At 37.6% G+C, this 26,735-nt stretch overlaps 1 protein-coding gene across 3 annotated transcripts in view; it reads right to left on the minus strand.

Annotated features, from left to right (window-relative positions):
• The window catches only part of daam2 (dishevelled associated activator of morphogenesis 2), a 135,814-nt gene that overhangs the window by 93,778 nt on the left and 15,301 nt on the right, over positions 1 to 26,735 (minus strand). The window contains exon 1 of one of the 3 annotated variants that reach the window (XM_038292714.1): positions 12,562 to 12,790. The exons of the other annotated variants lie outside the window; for them this stretch is intronic. The gene's annotated coding sequence lies outside the window, so the exon portion shown is untranslated. Of the gene's footprint in view, positions 1 to 12,561; positions 12,791 to 26,735 lie in introns of those variants that run through there. 3 annotated transcript variants of the gene reach the window in all.

Genomic DNA, 26,735 nt, shown 5'->3' on the forward strand with positions numbered 1-26,735 from the left:
TCTCCTCTAGGCTAAATTAGAGAGACAGCTCCGTGCAACAACTCTTCATCCGACGGTAACATATGTAATTTTTCCTTGCCACTGCTTAGCATCCACTTATTCAATCTTGAATCCTCCTCTTTCTGTTTCCTGTCTCTTACTGAATCATCAGGTTTGGGTCACTGCTGTCATTCTGGGAGTGGTTTTGCAGAAAAACACATTTTTTTCGTTATTTTAAAGGATTTATATGCTGGATTAAGAAAGTACTTTGCATACTTACTTTTATTTAAGATATACTTTGAATTAAAGTGAAGAAAGTGGCCCCTTCAAGACGATTGGAAAACGTTTTAATATGTTAATTTAACAATGTAAGACAAGGTCATCAATTCAAACTACAAAAGGTTATTATAAAATTCTGAAAAAGCTTTTTTTTTTTTTCCCTTTCCTAAGTTGTAACAGGTAGACTATATTGACAAAGCTTTTACTGGTTAGACTGTAAGCTTGGCTTTCCTTTTCTGGATTTTCCTGTCCACCAAATGCCCCATTCTCTCCATTGACAACTTAAAATAAATTTAAACTACAATAAAAAAAAAAATAAAAAATCCTCAAAACTATATTCTGGGACCCTTTTTTTGTTCTTTTTCAGGGAAACAACATGTAGCCCTTTGTTCAAAGAAATCCCAAAAAATTTTTCATTATGTAAGACAGACACGTTAAATGTTGGCCCTGCAGAGATCTGAATAATAAACCAATAAATAGAATAATACCTGAATAATAGAATACAGAAAAACCCTCATTATTTAGTAATGCAATGTGTTATTAATACAAGTACAACTACTATGACCAGAACTGCTAAAATCAGACTACTATTACGCAGAGTTTCGGTACGTTCAAAACCCAAACGACCACATAGTGTATATTGATAACCTAATGCAATACATGGGTAATACTATAAAAGAACCTTGTTTGGTTCTCATCCACAGCAGATATAAAAATCTTTCCAAATTTGCTCCAACCACTCAGACTTCCATCTAGGTTATACAGTACATGTATTTATTCATAATTTATTTCAACAATATTTTTGCCATTTCCCTGCACCATCTGAGATTCTGTATAGTTAAATGCCTTTATTTAGTGCATCGTTTACACAATATGAGAACATCGGGGTCAAATCATGGAATTTTGTTCATACGCATCTTCTGTCAATTTAGCACAATGAAGCCCTGTGTACTACTGTATGTCAAGTCAAAATTCAAACAGCACTACAAGAAAATACCCAAAGCCCTGAGGCAAAGATGGTAGACTTGCCCCCATTTTGAGCCAAAGGAGTTTGAGGAACAGATAAGCAACATTATTGACATAAAGAATGGGTATAAGTGGAGATGCTGCTGCCACTTTGTATTCAGAGCACCGATTCATCTTCTCATTCCCAGCATTAGGAAGTAGGTCAGCGGAAGAGAAGGAGGAAGAACATGATGAAGGCCAAGTAGAAAGCAGAGAACCAGCTACTCCTGCTGCTGCTTAGATGTTTCATTCTGAAAAGATATGTTGTGTTGTCACTTTTCTGTGCTAATTTTACTCCTCAGCCAATAACAAATGAGCAACGCTTGCAGCTTTGTTTATTTCGATTTTCACAACTTAAATCCTGGTGACACAAAGAGAAAAGATTACAAATGGCAGCTTAGTTACAACTTTTATTTACTTATGCATACAGCTTTCTTCAACCATCACCAACCAACAGGCAGAGCTTTTCCTCTCCAATCAGATTCTGAGGCAGCCGAAAGAACAAAGAATGGGAGGAAAGACAAGCTGCAACCGTAAAACTGGTAACAAGCAGCACAATCAAAAACAAGAGGATGGCTGAGTATTTTAAGACTCAGAATTATGCAACTTTTACTGTCATTTTGTATCCATAGGTTGTATACAAAACGAAATTTCGTTTTCCATTCTATGAAGTGCAGCAGTGATCAAATTTATATGGAGGGTCAGAGCATTAAATACGTATGGTGCAAATATTTTAAAGAAAACTGATAAATAGATCTCAGTTAAAGGTATTAAAGAGGATTTTTCTCAGAAAAAGTGTCCAGATTCATCTAAAATGATTTACATTATGGATGGCATTGTTGCACTTATGGTCCCCCCCAAAAAATGTTTTATCCATAAACTCTGGCCATGGTGGTGCCTACAAAACATTAGCTAATCTACTTTGCCTATTGTTGAAAGTGGATACTTGTTTGTCAATCAAATATTTTGTGTACGGAACCCAATTACTTTATGTAGGTAGGCTCCAAGCGTAACTTATCTGCTGTTTGGCTAGCAGTCCACCATTACACCACACGAATAAGTACTTCTATGGTTGTTTACTGCTGCAGCTATTTGTTTACTCTTTTGTGTAACCTGGAGCGTCAATAACTGAAAATAATCCTGACAAACCTAACCGGAAAAGATGTACTTGAAAAAAGGATAGAAATTGGGAGAGAATGTAGCTGCTAAGTGTGTGTTTAAGATCTTCTTTCTTTTATTTTCAGAGATGGTGTGCCGAGTGAAATGGTTTATTAAATAAAATAATAATAATTCATCCCAAACTAAATTGTAGCAGCGAGAACACACTAACAAATTATAAATATATCTTGCTGTGATAACGCCGGCAGAAACCTCTTCTTCTTATGGAGATTTTCTGCTGACTAGGAGCATCCTGGCACTTTGCTGCCACTCAAGGTGAAATACAAAATAACCAGCGGAGGCATTTCCAGCGTAGAGATCTTTTGCAAAGGAGGGGCCACTGACGCATGCGCAATATTCAAAAATACACAAGCAGCCGTTGGACATATCTTCCACAACATAATCCTCTTTCCTGCCTTTAAGCCCTTGGCTCACATTTCCTTTTGCAGACAACTGTTTCTGGGTTCCACAAATGAGGATCATTCCTGCAAGTTGTTGGGCCATGGATGGAGGAAGAGCAGGAGAAATAGTCTGACTTATATAACCAGATGATACCAGGGATGGGGGAGCAGCAGCACGCTGGCACTGACAGATTCAAAGAAGCAGAATACCAGATTGGTTGTACTTGTTATTCAGCAACACTGAGAAACACACTTTACTGTATACAGTATGTGATAATTGTGTAAATGAGTCACTCTAATGCATATGCTCTGCAGTTATTGAGTGCTGCCACAAACTCTCATATTCCTTCACCTGAGGTATTAATCTTCACAGATCCTCCAGCTACCATGGGCCTCTTGTTTATTTATGTGATTAATGCTCTGCTTGTCTTGTGTAAATATGTAAATGGGCCTGAATGTTAATCAAGGCAAATTTTTTTAATATTTGTGTAGGAATTCATCATGCATTTTCCTTCAACTTCCTCTAACAATTACAGCTGTATCGGGACAAAAGCTAAAATAAGGCAGAGGGGTACATATAGGTCTGCAAGTATTTGAATGTTGTACTATTGTGGCACTGCTATGCGAAAGCTGCATGTGTCCTTTGGCATGAAAGTGCACTTGTCACTTTTTAATTCGACAAGAGGCAGCCATTCAGCCATGCCTCTGAGTGCACTGGAGCTTTGCCACTTTTTGGTATTGCTGCCCCAGACTTGCCCCCACCAACACGCCCTCCTACTATCTAGCTGTCTGATGGGACAACCCCTTAATCAGCCCGCTCCCGAATCAACTGGGACACAAAGAACATTCCCTTGTAGATCCCAAAACCTCTGTATCAAGCAGTCCATGCGCGCAATGTACACCTTAGCTTGTTGCAGCCAAAAGGTCAGGAAGCAGACCTTCTGTGAGCATTTTTTTTTAAATCCATCAAAACACAGATGCATATGTAAACACAATGAAATATCATCCGTTCTTTCTCACAACAAAGACACAGATCATTGTGTTCATGCATAACTTCCCCAATTAGAGGGGCTTCAGCAACATGGGTGGGCAGATTAATGGAGAGGAATGACAATGTGATTGATCTGAAACAACTGGCATGACTAATGACCAAACACACCCACAGTCTAAATTATGTAAACATATACATACTCTAGAGACAAACAGCACTAAATCCTCAAATTATAATGTACATTCCTTGGTTATGATTTCAACCATCTCTCCTACTGAAAAGTCTCACTGGTTAGCAAAGAGTTCCAGTCTAGACTGACAAATGACCCGAGCTGACAGTGGAAGAAGTGCCATTATGTCACAGTGCATTTGCAAGCGCTGCATTCTTATGCTTACTCTGAAAGCACACATTCTGCAAGGGATTTCATGTTGGAAAGCCACCTATTTTATGAATTTATACACAGCTTCCTCATGTGGATTTAGACAATAGGCCGGATAATTCGCTCAACTTTCTGCAGAGGCCTATCAGGGTAGGCAAATGGCAAAAGACTGCATTTGCATCTAATTTGCAAGATAACTGTCCCTTTTTTCCCCATTGATGCTGCAGTCTAGACCCCTTTAGAAACTTTTCTTTTTGTTTTTGGTTTATGAAAAAATGTTTTTTTTTTATCATACTTATACTTACTATTATAATTCTGCCTTGCAGTAAATTTAACTGTTGTTTGGCAATCAATGAAATATGAAAACTGGTTAACCAAATTAAAGGTAACTGCAATTCAGTTGTTGATTCATTGACTCAATTACACATCACTTGTTGTCATTGTGAGACCTGCTGTCTGCATGATTCTTTCATCTCTGTATGTTGAGTGGCTGAAACTCAAGGAGAGGGTCAGTACTTTTGATTTATTTGGTTAATAACTTTCTTTGATCGGAACCTTCAAAATTTACTCCCTGACGGTCCGCTGATTCATAATGATGGAAAAATCAAAAGAAATATTAATGTTGCTGCAAAAGTAACACCCAGTAAGTGAATCAACATGAATCCCACACTGAAAAAAATAATGCAACCCGTTTTTGGCATTTACTTAATCATATTTAGTACTTTAACATATTTTTTTTCAGTTTAGCGGGGTAGGACATATAACGATTGTGTTAAAGTAACTAAGCATGCTTAAGTAAATGCCAAAAGCGGTTGTTGCGTTTTTTTTTTTCAGTGCACCTTGGATCCAAAAACCTTTACTATTATGCAGATCCCATCAAAACCAGCAACTATACTTTAAAGACCTAATTAGAGTTAATGTTCCACAAATCTACAATAGATTCAGGTAACTCAAGCTTTTTTTTTTTTACACCAGCATAAACAGAACGAAAGAAACCTCTATGACAACAGTTTTAAACTTTAACACAACTGCCCCCAGGGTTTGAAGGTTGTTGATAATGAGGTTTTCCGCTCTAATTCTAGAATATATCTTCCAAAAAAAAAAAAAAGAGTCAAGTATAAAATCTTCTTCTATGCTTCTCACTTTCTTTTTTACCTACATCTACAAACCTTGTTCATTTCACTGCTTGCATTTCCTTCCATCCCTTCCTTTACACACCTCAATCCTATATAGGAATCTCCGAGGCAAAGACAGCTGGGAATCCAGTCAACTTTTGAACTGGGAGCGGCACCTTTAGACGGTGCCACCAGGACATAACTGGGGCAAGACAGTCTGGGTCGTTGGCAAAACACACATCAGGAAATCTCCTGCTGGAATGCTCCCTCTAAAACAACATGACCCCGATGGACAGAAATTCACATGCTCCTATTTCTGTTCATCCAATATACTAAGCTGAAGAGTGAAAAGCTTCAGAGTGGAGTCAAAGTCAAACACTAGAATGTAAAGGTAGTACTTTAAGTGAGGAAAAATATTGATAATTCAACCATCTAAATAGCTCTCAACTGGCAATATTATCGGCTACTTTTAATAGCTTGCAGTTGTTAGTAAAGTTAAAATATATATCGATAAAAGCTCTGTGTGTCTGCAATCAAACCAGTCCGAGTCCAAAGCAACCTGCATATTAATGTCACACATTAGCACACAGTTTATGAAGGTAATGATGAACATCACTGTCTCTAAAGAGTTTAATAAAGGTTAATAAAGAAAGAAACTTAAAAGCAGATTCCAGTGTCTCCGCATTCAACTCTGGAGTGATGGGAGCTGTTCAGAATGTAGGAAGGTAAAACTAAACAGCAAAGTTTTAACAGCAGCCATTTCTACAGCAATCGGTAAATGCTGCTGCAGAGATGTCTTTGTGGACATGTAGCACCTTAGCAATAATGGTCGGGTAAAACAAGGCATGACCATTCAGACACTTTTAAAACTTGCCGATATATCAAATTTAGTACCACATATGAAATTGGCTCATATAGTATTTTTTGGAGGGTGAAATCATCAGAATTGGATCATTAGGACTGTTGTGAAAAAAATCGGAGATGCATTTGTGGTGTGAGCATAGCCTATGGGGGGCACAGGATTAAGCAAATCTCTCTTAAAAACAAGAACTTTAGCTATCAGAAAAAAAGACTGATATATTTCTTTTCTGGCTAACATTGGACCTACTTCCAAAATCGAGATTGGATAGGAACATCCCTACTTAGTAGCAGCTGAAAAGTATCAAGCAGATGAAAAGACAAGCATGATTTTTTTTTCTAATTACTAAATGTATTTCACAATTTCACCCTGTTAACCTTAACAGACAATGAAAAATATACAGCAAATATGACATCACATAAGTCTGAAAAAATGGTGCGACCAAATGATACAATAGCACCATGTTTTTTTCTCCCGATGTTGACTGTTTTAAACACTCTGTGTATACAAAATGACAATAAAGTTTTAAGAAATAAACAATAAAGTTTAAGTCTTAAGGGCTGGTTCTACTCCCGCAGCAGTGTTGCTGTGGGCTTGTCGCAGGTAGGATGCAGATATTTTTGTTTATGCCAAATATTGAAGCATATTCAATTCAATTGTGTTATTCAACACCACAACACAAGAGGAACAATCATGAACTATCTGTGGGTCTATATACGGCCGAGGCAGTGAGGAAGTGGAAAAGAGCAAGGTGCAACAATGGAGGGACATGAGGGCGAAAAACAGCAGGGATCCAGGTGGAAAAAGGGTCCCAGCGTTCTCGCACACCTTGCTCTCCTAGCTGGTACGACTTCGAGTTTTTTTCCACCATGGCGGTCATACAAACAAAACAAGCTGGTAAGGTACCAAGCAGGAAATACGAATAGTGTAAAACGGATGTAGATTTGACCAATCAGAGGCCTCCTGTCTACAACACTATCTGCTATCACCTACAATTTTGGAGAGGTGCAGCAGAGTGTCTGCAGAAGGGGCGGGGGCAAATTTGCATGACAAAGTCCACTTGCTGTTAAAAAGTCAAAACATGACATTAAAGGTATATGAAATTCACTGATTTTTTAGACCGTTAAGTCTCCTACAACTGTCACTGGAGTATCCTCTAAGGTCTTAGGGGCTCCCATATCACCAAAAAAAAACCAACGTAGAAGCCTATAACAAGACCATGAGGTACGGTAATCCTTCTCACCCATGAAACGGAAATGCCTGAGCTAAAACCACTGGAAAAAGAGTGAAGGAGGCTTTTTCCAATCCTCCAGGGGTGTGATTAAAAGCTATTTAATTTAGTTTGATTCATTAAAAAAATATAATTTCCTGTTAGAGGGACCATTAATTATTGGGGCAGACCACATGAGAGAGCAGACAAGGGAGTTCCTACCATGCTGCTGTTGATGTCTTAACCAAAGCAAATGTTGGAGTTTAAAACAGCAGCAGCTGCCCAGCCATGCTCAATGTGCTGTATGGGAGGATTCTCTAAAGATGCTGGATGCCTCAATCTAATCTGAGCATAGAACCAGATGAGACAAAAGATACTTAAAAGGAACAGAACAGCAATTTGGAAGAGGCGATTCTGTGTTCAAGTCTTCTTTTTGCTGGTGATGATTCTCAGTCATCCAGGTCATAATCATTCCAAAAAAAGTAAAAAACAAAACAATCCACTGTAACTTTGTTTCCAAGTTGGAAGACGATCCATTACCCATCCAGGAAGCTTTTTCAATTCAAAAGGGACTTTTTTGATATTTGAATTGAGAAAGCTAAAATAATGCATCCATTTTTGGCATTTACTTAATCATATTAAGTTACTTTAACACAATTGTTTCATGTTAGCAGGGTAGGACATAAAACAATTGTGTTAAAGTAACTAAATATGATAAAGTAAATGCCAAAACTGGTTGCATTATTTTTTGGATGGGAAGAAAAACGTCTTCAAACTTGGAAAAAAGTCCAGTGGATTGTTTTTTTAAAACTTTTTTGGAAGTCTTCTTCAATTTTTATTTTTTTCCTAAAAAGTAAGCCTCTGCTCTCCTTTAGAAAAATAATACTTTTTTTTAAACTCTAAATACTGAGTACTTGCTGCTGTATCTTAAAGATGACCTGTAGAATAAAAAGGCGACTCCCAGCAAAAGGCAGCATGGTACACCAGCAACACTGATGTTAAACTTGGTCCTGGGTAAAAGTAAAAAATGCTGACCCAGTTCTCTATTGGGCAACAGGCAGATCTCTTCCTCATCAAACAAACTGAAGCACTTGCTATTAATATTGGGAAAGAGAAGAAAGTGGCCCACACCACATTCCAAAGGCTCCCTAACATTCCCTCATATTAACAGGGCTCGGAATGAAATCCAACACTTGGCATCTCTATCCTTCGAACCCCAAAGTGCCGTTCTGCCATGTCAAATTGCTTTCTTATTTCATCAGAGTGGAACGCGCCAGAGTCACGAGGCTCAACTAAAGATATGTTATTATTTGTGGCAGAAAAACCTGACATGGATGTAGCTTTGGAGCTTGTTACCATGACTCTCAGGAGAAAATCCGATACCAAACTTCCCAGAGATTCCATGTGCTTCCAACACCCCAGGGTCCTTTAACTATATTTTTAAAGCACAGCAGTCAAGTCATCCAAATTACACAGATGCCTCCTCTTAAAAAATCTACTGTTAAACTTGCAAAGGAAAGAGAAAACAGGCTTATTGGCAAGTTTGTTTTTGCACAACCCTTTTTCGAGCTTCTCTTAGCAGTTCCCTGTGGATTCACTACCTTGCCATTGTTTGACTTCTCATTCTTTGCACCAAGGTCTGAATAGCAACCAAGTTTTCCAGGGTGAGAGGTCAACAGCTGCAGCATCGAGGACAGAAGGCTTCTGGTTAATGTCTGGAATGCTCCTCTTGGACACTTATAGCAAAGCGAAAAGGGACAGACCCCCAGAGTGACCAGGACCTTTTCCCAAATAGTCTACAGTAATGCTGTACTGAACCGAGGCACCATAATAAGAAATATGATTACACATCATAAGCTGAAAAAAAGTGTGTCACTAGCATAGATAGAATAGCATCATTCGCACTGAAGCAGGTTAACTTTCAGAGACTGAGAGATGCAACCTTGCTTGATTCTCCGAGTTGGCAATCATTCCAAAACGCATCATAAATATGCCATCCATCAGATTACAGCAGCTTTACCGACGTCATCCTGTCGTCTTGATCATCAAGTCACCAGTTGGTAGCAGGAGCTTAATGTATATACCTCACTCTCCCTCTAATCCTGACAGATCAGCTCATCTATCTGTAATGGGTGATGATTTATAAAAGAGCTTAATGACTGCTGACGGTGCAGACTCCACTGATTTTGCTGAAATCCATGTGAAACATCTTGCTGAATCTTTTAGTGTTTTCACACTGCTTAACCCTCACTGAAATTTCATCTAGGATATCCACTCGCCTATGAAGTTAGCACTCTATAGGATGATGACAGATTAAAACTCACATTAGAAACAAAGCACTACACTGTAATATTTGTTTTTTTTCAGAGCTCTAGTCTACCGTAACATTCTCTCTCAAATTTCAGTCCTTGTTTCTGGCATCCTGCAAACTTTAGATCTATGCATGATCCAAAGCAGCTCGCCTAAAGAGTTTCATTTCTTCTTCCGTCCTACAGATGCACATCACAGACAACCTCACCTGGACTGGAAACCCCATATCACTGGTCAAAAGGGCGTAAAAAATGCTTGGACTTCCTGCGGAGGATGAGGAGAGCCCACCTGCCCCCACCCATCCTCACCACCTTCTATTGAAGCACCATAGAGAGCGTTCTGACCAGCTGTCTCACTGTGTGGTGTGGAGGCTGCAGCGCCTCAGACTGGAAGAAGGTGAGAAGAATCATGAGAACAGCAGCAGAGGTTCTGCAGTTTCCAGAACAGTTGCCCTCCCACTGCCATTTGACTGCTAAATCTTATATAAAATGGGTAATATATATATATATATAAAATAAATAAATAAAAAATAATGTTGGAACTGTAACTATACAGTTGTATGTTTATATTACTTTTTCTCAACAGTGTTTTTTTCATCACACTGCTGCTTACCTTTATCAACGCTGCACTTTAAAAAATGAAAAAGTCTAGTTGAGTTGGACTAAACCGAATTTCTTTTTTTATACACTTGTGTGTAGAAAACGACAGAATAAAATCTGTCTAAGAAAGAAATCTGGGAGCTGAAAAATGCACAAGCAGCAGGACAATAGCTGCTGTAGACTGGAGTATGAGATCTCTGATTTAAGGTGGATACAAAGCTAGAGCACCATGCGACTCTAGACAAAGTCACTTGGGGGGAGTGAACGGATGCATTGAAACACACATCAAGCAAGTCATGTGATGGCTCAATGCAATGGACTGAAGTCTGCATTATTGCACTTCAGTCATGGGTAAATTCTTTAGATGGTTTTAAATAAAACAGCTTCCGAAAATGGTCGTGTTGTCCCTTAGAGCCCTCTAAATATGTAATCCCTAAGAAATGTCAATACTTTTGAGCTGTCCTCCACCACCAATTTAATGTGATTGATTAAAAGTCCAGCTTTTGACTGGACTCAACAAACTTTATCAAACAGAAAAAAGCTGTTGCATTGAAACCTTTAATATAGAAGAACTTTGAAAAGGACATACTGTACGTTTAATTTCAGAAATCTAAAACGTCTGTCCTGAAGCACTAAATCAAACCGCTTGAATCATTATCATTTCAATTTGGGTTATTTCTATAGAGAAAACAACTTCTAGAGCAACAAAGAATGTTGCCTCAAAGTTTACAGAGTCCTGCTAATTTACTTAAACATTTGATCCGGATGTGTTAAAGAAGGAAAAATATAAAATGCACAAGTCACAAGACTTAAAGGACTGGAGTTAGGGTATCCTGTCTAAAACTAAAAAGAGATGCATTTGTGAAAGAAAAAAAAAGCCGCCTCAAATCTTTATAATCTTTAGTTAGAAACCAAATGTTGCTTTAAATGCAGTAAAAGTTTATGTCCTGTTGTTTCTCTCTCATAAATAACCCATAGAAAATAGTGAAATAAACTATGTTTTAAGTAACACAAAGCTGTCTCTATCCTATCTGTTGCTGTGCACTGTCACTCAGATGGCTTAAAGAAGGCCAATATGCTTTTATCTTATCAAAAGTAGAATTCCTTCCCATCAACAAAAAACAAAAAAAACAACCTGATTTGAACAGAGATCAATAAAAAAAAAAATTGGGTTGGCAAGGAATGAGCAACACCTTACAGCTGACTGCAGACCAACTATCCAACCTGATGGCCTGACATCAAACTTTTAATTGCTTGTTATGTTACTTGTTTTGCTCTCTAAAATGAAAAGGGATAAAAAAAAAAGTATATTATTCCTAAAATAGAAGATTTCTAAACCGCTACTCATTTTAGGTTTTTTTTTTATTCTAATATCAAGAGTCCACTGTATGGATAAAAAAAATTAAATAAAAAAAGTAAGAGTGTTTTGGTGAAATATTTAACATTGTAAAAATTTTTCCACTTTAAAAAAACGGTAAGGTAAGTATAAATATTTGCATTAACACCCAAATGCTGTGCGTCTTTTAAAGCTTTTATTAAAAGGTCAACATATATATGGTGCGATGCTGACTCATGCTGTGTAAAGAGTAGGATGCCAATATCATCAGTCCTTTCAGGATATATGGAATGTGTGGCTGTCACGCTGAATACTGAAATGACGGACAGCACCAAAGGCTTTGACAATATGATTCATGTGCATTGGGCTAAAGTCTGAAGCCCGAAATAGGTCTTTCCCATCACATGACACATCTCATTTTCCTTTGATATTTTAACATGGCTGAGCATTCACCAGATTTTAAAAAACAGAGTACCAAATATCTGCATATTTCTGAAAAAAAAAAAATAATTTCTAGGATGTAAAACTAAACATAACCACTGGCATATCATTGGTCTGAGTTAGTAGAGTTGTCACTGTTGTTGGAAAAAAAAAAGAGCCAAACATTCAATCGATGCACGTTTTACATCTCTGCCTTTACTGCTGTTTATGACCTAGAAAACGTGTCCAGCAGTTACAGCAACAAAAACCGCTGAATGTTTATAATTAAGGAACAGAAGCCCTTTGTTGCCATTCTGCTAGGATCCTGCAGAACATTAAGCTGTTTATTTTATTACCATCAGCAGTCCCGTTTTACCCGATGGAACTGAGCTGAAGGATAGAGCGCACGGACAAATCAGGCTGAACATCTGTGCTCATGTATGTAGTCCCCAGAGTGAAAAAACTTTGCTCTATGGCCAGAAAAACTTAAAGTCATTAAACTCCAATTAATACTACTTACCAGGGTTGTAGAAGCTACAATAAAAGAATTATTTCCTTCTCCCCTCCTATGATTCAAGATAAAGAATTCCTTCACAGGGTAAGTTTACAAAGAACATTCAAAATGCCGCTGCATCATCTGGATTCGGGTTACTTCTCTCCAATTCCATTATTTTGATGAGTTTAAAACCGGCGACTGTGTTCCAAGCTTCTCAATCGAGCTGTAGCTTTCAGCTGCCTGAGCTCGAAGCAGAGCTGTTGACACTGTCCCCTCTAACTCTCCCCCACCCTCTCCCTCTTTTGACCGTTCATCCCTCCGACCCTCCCTTTTTGGATTCCAGCCTCTGCCTATGACAGCATCCATGTGGAGCTCAGTTACAAGGTGATAGCTTTTCTGTAGCATTACATGCATGAGGCTACAGTACAGATTTGTTACGTCAGGCCAAGTGAGTAGGTAAGATGAGAGGAAGTGACCCTCGGTGGCTTGTGTTTCCCACACTGTGTGCAATCCTAACTCCACCCGATGCATTCCTTCACTGAGGGAACAGAACAGCAGGATCATAAGAGTTGCTCAAAGGAAAATCAACTTCCTGTTGTCGGATATTCAATGGTAGCAAACACAAGGTGACATCATGGTGTAACTCATTTGTAATTACCACTGTAGCCCGACCAGGAAAAGGATTTTTCCTGAGATCATATCATTGCTCTTTGAGAAGGGGAGATGCTATGCTAGATAATAACAAACTCAGACAGCTTTGTCAAGTTCACAGCATTAACTCAGGCTAATGTTATGCGTGGAATTGCATGGGGGATGGTCATGTCTGAGAAGCAAAGGTCAAGCTGGGATAAAAAGTGAGAGGTCAGAGGCTGCAGAGATCAGCACTTAAAAATCCCAACTGATGCCGACATCATCCCAGTCATCGACCCCTAAAAACATCCAGATTTAAAAGTATACAGGGATAGAAAGTAATGCATTATCAACTTTTTAAGTAAATGTGAAAACTGTGAGGTCTCTTCAGGGGTGTTTATTTCAATTAATCCTTTAATGCATTGATTATTTTCAATGTAGATTGTTATTAATACTCATACAGCACAAAGGACAAGCAGTTGTTCCATTATTTATAGCCCTTTTTGGCTATTTTTATGCCGTAATTAATAAAATTAAGTGATTTATACTAATGATTATCTTCTTGATGAAAAGCAAAATATTCTTTGCACTGATGAGTACAAAATGATATGTTTTTAACATTACAGACCCAGATACAGCTGTGTGAAACCAATACAGTTTCAGAAAAATAACATCTTCACAGTCAAACGAATTGATCCAGATCTTGTTCAGTCTATTCTGGAGAAAATTATGTAACAATTAATTCCTTTCTTTAGCGGAAACTCCTGAAGGAGTTAGGATGACCTTAAGCTTAAAGGCAATTTTGTAATGTGACAGGGCTATAAGGCGAAAGAAAACCAGTCAGTCCACATTTATGGAAGGGCCTAGTCAAAGTCTGCACATTTTAGATGTTATGGTATGATTTTAGGCAGCATGTAAAATATCTATCATCAGGCTGGTAACAAATTATCTCAAATGGGTGGCATAACCAAGTATTCGGTTTACTGTATAAGCCAGTTAGTTTTCACATAAGATAAATATCTTACCTTAATTATTTCAAATAAAATTATTTAAAAACTGATTTTAATCGTTCCATCAGCTTTTCTTTGTGTGATGTCAAAATGTGATTGCTTAAAGCAGATAATTGTTTATGAAACATTGAGTTGGGACAGTGAGTACAAAGAGAAGGAATCTGTGAGGAGGTATATTTTCTCTCCAAGCAAAACAAGGTTATATAAGAGAAAACAAAAACAGTCCGTTCAAAGAACAATGCGCCAGTTCTAAAACCAATTAGAGTGTAACAATATATAAAGTGCATATTTGCAATCATAATTTTTTATAATATCTTATTTTATTGCGTTATTGTAAAAAGGACCATCTGCTCTCTGTGCTGCCTAATCCTCTCAGAGCTGAATGAATAAACATTTTACTAACAGGCTCAAAGGAAACATGCATAATCTGATTAAACACTCAAATGTGATTAGAGACAGATAATTGTGCCTAAATCACTGTATGCAGAAGTATCCACATCAACCATGCACTTTTTTATTTCCAGATTACGTTTTATAACTTGCAATGAAAATGCATCCTAAAGCATTTAGTTTGGCTATTCATGTCAAACACCTTACGCACCTAAATTCAGTGGAAAAATGTCGGTTAACCAAATAAATCTAACAGTTTTGGTCAAACTATTCAAATTTTGAGCCTTAAGTATCTACTTTACAGAATCCTGAGACTAAAAAACAAAAACGAAAAAAAAAAAAAAAACAACAACTGTAAAACCTCTTGCCCAGAACTGACTGTGAGGGTGTTCTAATGTCTTACTTTTATTTTCTAGCTGTGGCCTGACTCAAAAGTCAACGTAATAGAGGTCTAATAGTCTGACTTCGCCCTGATTACTAGAGCAAAGTTAACTGCTTATATCCAATAACAGTTTTAGTAGAGCTAAACCTACAAATAGAGATTTTTGTCCATTTCTCTTTAAGGAACTATACAGTTTGTGGGGACTGTTGGCCTACTGGGTTAGAGCAGTGCACTTGTGCTCTGAGATGGTTGCAAGTACCTGGTTTGATCCCCACAGCCTCCACTCTGGGTTTCCTGAGCAAAACCTTTAACCCCAGACTGCCACCCAGGTGTCACACAATGGCAACATGAAGTAGCAGTGAGCTTCATGTTGCTTTAAAAAACAGTTGCGTCAAACTTAATGAGAGAGAGAAAAGATTAACTAATTCACTGTTGCATGTTGGTTCATGTAACAGTAAATTAGTTAATTTACTGTTGCATGAACCAACAGAAGTCATACAGGAGTCTTGCATACAAGTTTGAAGTGTTTGTTACCTATACTGTATATAAGACAATGGGACACCATGAAAAGAAAGTATCTACTTAGGGTTGACAATCATTTTCCAGATACTTTAAGCAAAATGAATTTGTGATGTAAATTTCTCTGCCAACCAATTAGTCAGTAAAATCATTCATTGAACTGTAGCAATTAAGTGGATTATTCGTGATTCATAAAATGATCATCAACTAAGTTAGCGATCCATTTATCATTATAAATCATTGAGATGACTGCAGCATACAGACTCTAAGATATGCGACGTTCTATAATAACAGAGCTGTTATAATCTCAGCTTCCTTCCTAAAATGTAGCAGCTTGAGCCAACATGCCTCTAAGGAATTAATTAAACAAAAAAGGATTCCAATTTTAGTTTATAAAAAGCCACGACTATTCAGAGAATGAAGGGAGCAGACATTGTTCAAATCCAGTCACCAGCTGATTTGTCAGTGCATCTCTATTAATTACTTTTGCTTATCCATCACTATTGAGTAATCAACCTAAGAATTTGTGACTAAAATCAATAACAAGAATAATATTTGGTGATGTCCAAGCAAGCTATTCATCTTTTTTATGTAAAAGGAATAGAAAAGAAAGGTGATTATATTGCCATTTTTCATTTTTCTCGGGGGACAGAAGACAAATGACACCAAGTCACAGGCGGTAATGCCTGGATGCATTCCTGAGCAGGCCCATGGGACGTATCCATTAACCCAACAAGGAGACAAAGAAGGCTTAACTCAAAGATGTCCACTTCCGCTCCTGTCTTTTTCCTTTCTCTTTCTCAATAGCATTACTTCTACTTTCTCTCCAGGGTGACCTCAGCATCCCAAATCCATTGGAGGAAACCCCTAGGAACCCCCCAGGAATGGGCAATGCTCATATTCTAGTCTGGCTAAGTGCACTACAACTACTCCTGTATCATCCATCACAGCCTGGTAATTAAGGCAAATGGAGCCAGCTTGACATGCTTGAGATAAGAATCATACCCCAATCCACTAAACTATAAGGCCATCTGCTCTTCTTTTATTTTTTGAAGGCATGCTTGATTTTACTTTTTCTTTTCAGCACAATAAGTCAATGTGGACAGATACACCTCTGGCTTTGCTTTCATCATACAAAAGACACGTTCGCCAAAGGTCCAGTTGAATTCAGTTCCCACCTCTGTTTGACTTCAAGTTACAAAGACTATGTTATTATTAACAATCCAGCTACAGTAGATTGTTCAGTAAGATGAGACCTGTGTGCACTGAGGACACAAAAGTTTTAAAGTTATAGGGGAATCATATTTAAATGTCAAATCATTCTGGCTTAAATAAGGACATATAAACTCTTTATCAGACTATATTGTCCCAAAATTTAGAAAATTTCTCTTTTTAAAGGAAAGACTGTCTTAAAATCTGTTTTGTTTTTGTTTTTTTGTTATCTTATGCCAGCCAGTTAGTTACACGTCAGCTTGTACACCTAAATTCGGCCAATCGTATATCAAAGGTCATCTGTCAATCAACTTTTTTTTTTTGGTCATAGCCTCTTGATTCATATGTCGCAGCTGATATGTTTCCACTGTCCATAGCGTTCATTGACAGTGTCGTTTCTAAGTCACCAATTTAGTGCTACTTGGTCCCAGTGGAATTTCCCATTGGGAACCTGCTAGCACTAAGTTGCTAACTGGTTAGCAAGATGCTTCCGACAAACCGGCCACAACCAAACTTGCTTGAAAACCTTCCGCCACAACAATCCCGCCCTCTTGATAAATGACCAATCACATTCACTTTATTCACTGGTGTAAAGTCGTGCACCACTTGGGAGAATTGGTAAATGCAACAGTTGGAACGGCTGTTTCCCTACCTACGACTTTAAAAACTCTACCAGATGCATGTCAGCAAAATCTGAGCAACTACATCTCTTTAAAAGAGTTTTGCACAACAGCCATTCAAGAACCACTTGGGCACTAAAGGTTGGCATACCCTGTTTCTTTAAGCAACTCATACAGCTGCACTGGACAAATTAAACCTAATAGTCTGCAAACAAAAACAGCTGTCGAGCTTGAAAGATGTTGGCATTTCTTCCTTCTTCTTATTGAAGAGGAGCATCAAGTCCACCTCCTCGCCAAACATGCCATTCCTTACTGTATTATTCAGTTGTTGTTTTTTTCTGGACTAGACAGCTTTCATTTAAGTTTGTTTTGTTTAAACAATGAATTCCTCCTGGCAGTTCTCTGCACACAACCAATTTCTGACGCCCGCACAGAGATAAATTGCCACTGAGAAAAGTACCGCTGCTGTCACAAAGCCTGAATTCCTGACAGTGTAAATGTAAGGGCACATCCTGTGTACATGTTCTAATTGTATGCTAGCTATAAATCACAATTGCTTGGAGCTCTATCCATTCATCATTCTAAAGTAATCATAGCAAAGCAGTATGCAATAAATCCAAATCTAAATCTATACTTTTATGGTGACTTTAACAATGCAGTTAGTAACTCTTACTTTCTACTTTTTCTTCTCTTATTCAAATAATTGTAAAAGTTAAGAGATTTGAAATTAATTTCAACCTCAGACTAACTAATCACAGTAGTTTCTATTTTTGCTAAAAGTTTTGGGGATTTGAAAGACTCCTTTGTCTGAGAGGCAGACTGGGCCAGGTCAAAGGTCAGCCAACTGCCATCCCTCACAGTACGTCTTGTGTCTGTATGCCAACTAAATTCTGTTATGTTTGGACAAAGGTTCTGCCGATGAACTGATGAAGGCTTCGTCATGTTAACCGATGATGTAATACTTTGATCTTTGGCGTGTGAAGGGCATCAGTATTAGTCTTTCATTGGCCGTGCAATGATTTCACTCTTTCTAGCAGCTATAAACAAAAGGCTGTATTAAGATTTCTGGTTTTCCCCTTGTCAGTGTGATATGTCTGCTTTTAAAGAGGCATAAAGACTAATTGCTCTGCAACAAAGAGAACAGCAGCCTTACTGTCCGAAATGGTTGTTGGTAGGCCAGGGTTTTCTTATGTCAAATGTCCTTTAAACAAAAAATCTACTTTACTGTAGGGTGGATCTGCATAACCAGAAGCAAGGAAAAATCTCTGGTTTTTGGGCAAAAGCAAATGCTGTGTCTTTCAGACATGATTGATGTCCAAATATCTTTAGGTCTTGCTCAGAAATTCCAAAAAAGTCAAAAAAAAAAAAAACAACAACAACAACAATCCACTGGACTTTGTTTCCAAGTTTGAAGTTTCACTTTCCATTCAGGAAGCTTTTTGAATTCAAAATGTCGACATTTCTCAAAGAAGTGTTTCATACCAATGAAATGCAGAGACATGTTACCACCAAAGGCAGGAAGCTGAAGCAACACACTGGAAAAACGATCTAAAAATCAGTAAAAAAAAAATGTCTCAAATTAAGTGTATTTACCCTTAATTTGAGTAGGTTAATGAGACAGTTTGCCAATGGAATGAGTATTTTTACCCTTAAAATAAGATAATTAAATAAACATGCACTTGAGATAAGTCAATGCAATTGTGTTTTCTTATCTTTAATGTAAATTGTCTTGTTCCATTGGTGTGCCTCCTCTAGCCCCTCGATTCAAGAACAAATGCATTTATTTAAAGAACATATAAAAGATCTAGATATTGATTTTTTTTCAGTGCATAAACGTGGCTGTTCCAGTTTTAGCTGGAATACCCTCTATTTCTTTAAGCAAAATGAGAAAAACGACATGATTTGTGGATGGGAAGATGGTTGCGTGTTCCCCCCAACTGGTTTTGGTAAGAGTTTGATCCATCTACTGCTGCTCTGATTGGCTAAAAACTCGTCATGGAAAGCAGCTACCCAATCAGCTGGAAGAATTTTTCTTAATTTTCCTCCCTTTTTCAAAAAGAATTTAAAGAAGGATTTCCAGATCAATATCGTGTAGAATTAAGATTGAATTAAATGTATCCATCAGTCTTATGTTAGATTATTTACTTGGTATTTCTATGGAAATACAGTCAGCACAAGTTGGTTCAAGTAAACCTGCTAAGTAAAAGCTGTTTAAATCCCATTATTCTTAGTGTGCTTTCCAGTTATTTATATTTGAGAGATGGGCAAATACTTTCCCAAACTAATTTTTCTTTGTTTAATTCCACTGCAGGCCTGTGATATACCTTTCATATATAGATTTATTCTGATTTGCATACAGAACCCTGTTAAAAGACTTGCTTGGTTTTATTTTTGGTTGATTTGTTTGGAACTCGATGGCTTATCGATTAGAACAATCTGGCATTTCAGGAAATAGTCCCTAATGAGACAGAGACTTTAATAAAACTTTTGGACATGGTACAAAAAGACAAACAATTATCAAGCAATGTCAACATTTAAGGTTGTTAGCACTGTGCTTGAGTCTACACATGAAAATGTGAGCTTTTAACTGTAGATTCAAGCCTTTGATATCTGATAAATCATGCTTTTTTTCATAATAACCAGCTCTTGTAGGATTTAGAAATATGACCTGTTAGGTAAAGAGGGTCCACATCAAAAACTATACCCCCTGAATATACTCATATTTCATAGCCCTTTGACCACAATGAATCCAGGTGTGTTCATTATAAAGTGAAGAATGGTCACCTACAGTCTGCTTATTGAGGAAAACTGTAAATCTTACTTTTTTCCCCAGATTCTATCATTCAAAAGAAAGCTTCATACATCTCAGTTGCCATTAAACGGATGGTTTTTGACCTTTCATATAAAGAGGAAACAATTTCAGCAGAACAGCTTATACTCTATTTTATACAACCATCAAAACTCTGACACCTTTCTGAACAGAACATATAAATCTACCTCAGCCATTCCAGGTGCAATAATGTCTCCTTTTAGAACCGATCTGGAACTCAATAAATCAAGGGGGATGCATCAGTCTGGGACTGATCACAGGTTTATGTGTGGTAAAGAATGTCTAGGAAAGTGTGAAAAAAATGCTTGGATCTGTTCTAAACACCTAATATGAAATGTCTACCTGCTGCTTGCTCTCTGGGAGGCAAACGCAGAGTTTCAATGAATAGATTTTGAAGTTCTTTCCTGTGAACAGGTGTGACTACAGTCATAGCCAATTCTTTCTGACCCCTGGGCTTTAGGTACCAGCATGAAGGTTTTAAAAGTGCAGTAACTACACATTGGTCTGAACAATAAAGGTTGACTCCTGCAATCAAGAATGAGACAATTGGTGATTCTAAAAAAGCAGTAAACATTGAGAAATATGAGCTCACAAAAAGAAAATGTTTTCATCAACACAGTGTATTCTAATCTACAATACATTTCTCAGAGTAGCTTAGTGAGCACTCTCTCTCTCCAGTGTTATGTAAGATTGACCAAATGTACTTCCTGTGTTTGCGATGCAAAGACCAAGAGCATCGACTTATAGATCTTCATGTGTGCAACATCAGTGGTTTTTATAATATCGTAGTTTTCGCTTCACACTGCCTCCTCTAGAGCAGTTAGATAGGAGTTAAAAATCAACTAGGACAAGTGGCTAGAGTTAAGTTGCAGGAGTTTGCATTTGAAGTCGATTTACTGTGTGAAAATAACTGCATTTACAATGAACAGCAGCTAATCTGTTCCTTAATCATATGAATTTCTTTGGCTGTAAATGGGATTATATTTGAGTCAATGAGTCAATGCAATCAACTGGTTTTCCTTAGATAGAAAACTTTGTATCAATTTGACTGTATGATCTGGTTGAACTGTAAAGTGCCTTGAGATGACATGTGTTGTGAATTTGGCGCTATATAAATAAACTGAATTGAATTGAATTAAATACATACTGTGTATTGATGCACTGGCATGTTATGTTTTTGTTTATTTAAGTCGGTCATCCTGGATGAAACGCTAACAGTTAGTAACAAATGGACCCAGCTATACACTGCAAAAACAATTTACAAAAAAAGAAGTAAAAGAAAGTCTTAAATTAAGTGTATTTACCCCTAATTTGAGTAGGTAAATAAGATAATTTGTCAATGGAGTCAGATAATTAGATAATATACACCTAAGATAAGGCAATGCAATGTTTTTTTTGTTAATTTAAGTGTAAATTGTCTTGTTCCGTTGGCAAAGTGTCTCACTTACCTCATTTCAAGAGTAAAAATGAACTTTTTTTAATGACTTAGTTAGATAAAAACATTTGCAATGTTGATTGAGCTAATGGACTTTATGCCTTTTGTAGCATTAATTTAAAAAATGCTTGCAATTTCTATAACAACAGATACGTGGTTATGAATTTGCACATTTCATCTAAAAACATGATTATATTGGACTTTTTTTATGTATCTACAGTTTCAAGGTTTTTTGTAGTAGAGGAAAAGGTACAGTTACATTTTGAATAAATGCTCCTTTTAATGAAATGCTGGTCATTCATCACATTTAAGGAGGGCCAAATAGTAAGTTAGAATGCCTGTGGTTGCATTTCCGTATTTTGTTTAGTAACTATGCCTGTGATGGTGACATTACTAGCAGTGAGATAAATTAGAATCCTCTATTTCAAATAACTTCTTCTATAGTGTAATTGCATAATCTTAAGCTTTGTTTAGTAAGCCATAATTGAAAGTGCAAATATTTGCAGGAAGAAAACATGCTAAATATTACATTAACAAAACAAGGGGTGGATAAACATTTAGACCACAGGTTTGGCCGTTCAAAATTTCTGGTTTTGAGTCACTTGCATGTCCAAAGAAGCCCATCAAAAACCTGTGGTGAAAATAGAAAAACAATAACTTTTTTCCTCCTCTCTCTAGCGTGCTTTTTGTGTATTGTAATGCAAGGAATGGTAGATGGGTGTTGCACTTTGCTGGAGAGAATCTTATGAGCTCTCTGGGGATGTCAGAAGAATAACAAACACTTCCTGTTTATCTCTCTGCACTTGGTTGGGACAGCCCGTTCTGATCTACTGCTTCAACACAGATTCATCAGTTATTACATTCTGGGCATCTTAAAAAACATGCATATTGTAATATAAGAAGAGTGCAAAGAGCAGATTTTAGGATCGATTATGGAAAACCAAATATCTATTGTCTAATGCACCAATGAATCATCATAACAGCATGCAGATAAATTAAATGGATTTCAACCATCTGTTCACAAAACATCTGACAACATATCAGTTGACCTTTGACTAAACAACATCACTCAGCCACAGTGAGTCCATCTGTCCACATGCATTGTATATGGAGGGAGAGGTCAGACATCATCAAGTGAACTTCAGCTGAGAGGTCCCTCTTTCAGCTTATTGTCACATGTATTAAGCTGTTTGCTGGGGTTAAAATATCCTCCAGCACCTATGAGGAACATATAGAGACAAAGACGTCTGCAAGGACTGTGCATTTAAAGACTAGCTCAGGACTACCACACTGCCATAAGCTGATAAGGAAAATACAGCCCTGCCTGCAGGAAGCTATCAGACCTGTATGTACACAAACCGAGCAAACGTTGATTACACACAAATATAACCGATAAGAACCCAAATCTTAATTAGCCCCTCCATTCTTTCCCACTGGTGTCACAGAATAGGGAGGGGTATCACTGCTAAACATCTTCCCAGCCCTCATAACTGCTACTGAGCTACACAGCTGCAGCAAGTAAGCAGGTTTCAGGCAATTCATCATGTTAGGCAGATAAAAAATTAGATTCAGCCAATAAACATGGGGAAAAAAAAGGAAAAAATGAATTATGGATTTAATATCTGTTTAGCCAATGAATATATGCGTCTCAAAACTTGGCATCTAGTCGCTTTTTTAATACAGCAATTCATCTCCAGACAGTTCTTCTTCCAGATGTTTGCTAAAGTATGTGGTGTATGGCAGACTTAACACAGGTTTCTCCCTGCCACTCTTCCTTCCTCTAAATCCACATGGTCTGTGGAAGACTGCAGCTCCTCCAAAGTTACCATTGCTCCATATAATTTGCTAATTGAATTGGTTCGCTTCTAGTTTTATTTTTGAGACTTAAAATTAAATCATTTTGCCCTGAACATCCTTGTTCTGGTACAGTTGTCTCCTATGAAACAAGCCAGAATATGACCCCTAATCACACTATAAAATTATGACCAGCCTTCTGCTTCTAGATATTACATACTCCTATAACCACACACTATTACTAGATTATAGAAGTTTACTTTAAATCATTGGTTGCCAAAGCAAGTACCAAATAAAGCATGGGTGTATGAAAGGTCTGGTGGTTAGCGGCTCTTTTACTGCCCGACATTTTCTGTTGGAAACCATAAATACAAATGTACAAAAATGGCCAAGAAGTAACCGGCACCTGAAAGCCTCGCATTTACTTTTACCCATAAATAAAATTATGCTCCAACTCTGCGCAATTTTAAACAGGAATTATAGCTAACTCTTAAAAGTAAGTTACAGCATAAATATAGAAATCGCTGCAATCCTATAGGTACGTGTATTTATGTGTACTGGAATGACTAAATAAACAGATGGAAGTGTGGAAGCACATACTCAACCAAGCTCTTCTTACTGTTGTGTGCTTAGGAGAGATAAAGTAAACATATTATGTATCACTCCATGCTGTGCTGAGTGTTGTTAGAAAGCAGAGGTGGAAGGGGAGGTGTCGCTCGGGGATCCATCGAGCGCCACTCACCCACCCGAGTGGGAAATGATTGCGTTGATTAAAGCCAGCTGAGCTCCAAGTGGGCTCCTTGGGCTTGAAACCAGCTGCACGTGCCCCCAGAAATCCATCTGCTCACTCAGTGACACATGCTGACATGACAATGCATGTTTATTCGTTCCCTGCTGCTAAATTTGTACTATAAGAAAACAAAAAAACAGCAATGCTTGTAAAAATCAAGCTGATAAAGACGTCTCCCAATCATATGATTGTAGGCTGAATAAAAAAAAGCTGATGCAATGGAAATCAAACCATTGCGGCACATTAAACATCCACAAATTTAAGGTTTTTTACAGACTGACTGCAGAAGCTGATCTCGGATCCACACATGAAAACAAACTCACAAAATAAACCCAGACAGTGTTGTCATCTAACAATGTACAGACGTTTAATCATTTGAATGATAACAGATACCAGCACAGGAGGAGTACCATGAGAAGGGTTTAGTTGAAAAAAAGAAACTGGCCAGTGCAAACATTTTTATATGAAAAATGTGGGACATTCAGAGTTTTGGTCTTTTTTATCATCTTTTGCATATTTGTCACACCCAAAATATTCCAGAACATCAAAGAAATTCAAATACTAGTCATAGAAAAGAAAAGTAAACACACAATGCTGTTTTAAATTAAAGGATTTTGTTATTAAAGTGTAAAAAATCAACGACTGCAAAGAATTTGCAATTAGTCTTTTCAAGCACTGTAGATGATTTTTCGTCGACTTACTGCAAAATTGGTATAATTCAGCCACATTGGAGGTTTTTCAAGCACGAACAGCTTGTTTAATGTCATCCCACAGCAACCTAATTGAAAGTAGGCCAGGGCTTTGACTAGGCCACTACTGGTAAGTCTTCATTTCTAAATTTTTAAGCCATTCAGAGGTGCACTTGCTGGTGTGTTTTGGTCTAGCCTGCAGTTCTTTGGATGTCGTTGGATCTTTTGTGACCTTTCGGCTATTCTGCACCCTTTAGGTGACTTTGGTTGTTCAGCCTTTCCCTGGAAGGATCACAGGTTTTCTCCATTTGAGGACAATGGCTCCCACTTTAGAAATGCTTCTGACTATCTTCCTTCTCATTTGCTAAGCATGATTGTCTGGCTTTTAAGGATGTTTTGGTGCCCTTCACCGGATCTATATAGTTTATTTCTTGATTGTGGCAATAATCAGGCCTGGCTGTGGTTGGAGAAATCATAGCCAAAGTAGTTTCATCATAAAAGTAATGGCTAATCACTTTTCAACATAGGGCCATGTAAGTTTAGATTTAATTTCCTCGTAATAATAAAAAGCTAGATTTAAAAAGAGCATTTTGGCTTAACTTGTGTTGCATTTCACTATAATTTAAATGTGTTTGATATTCTGAAACGCTTAAGTGACAAACATGAGAAGGCGGGAGAAATCGCAGAAGGGCAAACAGTTTTACACCAGTATAACATGCGAAAACAAACAGGTATTTTGTTAGATATAACAAAAACTGCTACAGTGATCTGATAGGAAAGTTTCTAACTTCGACAGTGTAGTATGCAGCCTCAGTAAAGTCTAACTTTAGTCTTTACTAAGTCACAGAACAAAGCATAAAAGTAGAAAAGTCCTGCAGATGTTTCCATGTTCTCTGATGGACAATAACAGTTAACAAGCAAAGAAAGTGTGCAGCAACAGGAGCAGCTCTCATTTTTTAAAACCTCAACAGGATGACAACCTGCTCGAAAACCTTGACCCCTGTACTCCAAATCTGAGTTAATCACATCTACTCTGGCAGCGACCTGTCAACACACATTGTTCCGATTACATGCCGTTTAAGCTACACGGTCAGGTCCTAAAGCGGTGTCCCGGTGCAAACTGCAACAAAAATGTGGGTCAGCATTTTTTTTTTTTTCTGCTGCTCTTCCTCTCTTTGCTCAGTTTCCTTCCCAGAACAATGAGTCTGACTTTTCTCTTTTTCTCCCACAACAGCAGGACTGTAGTAGGAACGGGGAATATTAGGAACACAAAGTGGCTGAGGCGCACACAATTCACCACTGGAATGCTTTGGAGGATGTAATATAAGACCTCAGTGACCTTCTGACACATTTCAAAGCAGCTTTTTGGAAAAAAAAAAAAAAAAGCTCCACCATTGATTTTTGACAGTTGGAGAGTAAAGCAATAGGGAGCTGCTTGATTGTCTTCACCTGTCACCACATGTCAGTTGTAGGCGATTCCAAATCCTGTCTGCATCTCTGCACAAATGTTCCACATTTCCAGAATAAGAGGAATAAGTCAGAAAACCAAGCATGCCCAGTGAGAAATTACAGGGATTCTTCTTTTTATTCTGCCAACGATAAAATAATTTAAAATGTATAAATCGGGAGCTACATCACAGGTTAAAGCAGCTCTTGGATACCATACAACAAAAGCACACTCGGGATAGTAAGAATGTGTTTTTCATTTTATTACGGGAGTGTTTGAATTAAATAGAAACAAAAATATGATGGATTGCTTGAAACTTTCCAGCGTTTCAACAGCATAACCGCTCTTTATTTAAACTCTGTCTCCATAAACCTCTTTCATCCTTTCCCAAACACTTATAAAATCAGTATGAGTGGCTCAGACCTCAAAGATTTTATTTTCAGCTTTGTA

The sequence above is a fragment of the Cyprinodon tularosa genome, unplaced genomic scaffold (genome assembly GCF_016077235.1).
Source record: "Cyprinodon tularosa strain WSP-4 unplaced genomic scaffold, ASM1607723v1 ctg316, whole genome shotgun sequence".
In the NCBI taxonomy this organism is placed as follows: Eukaryota; Metazoa; Chordata; class Actinopteri; order Cyprinodontiformes; family Cyprinodontidae; genus Cyprinodon; species Cyprinodon tularosa.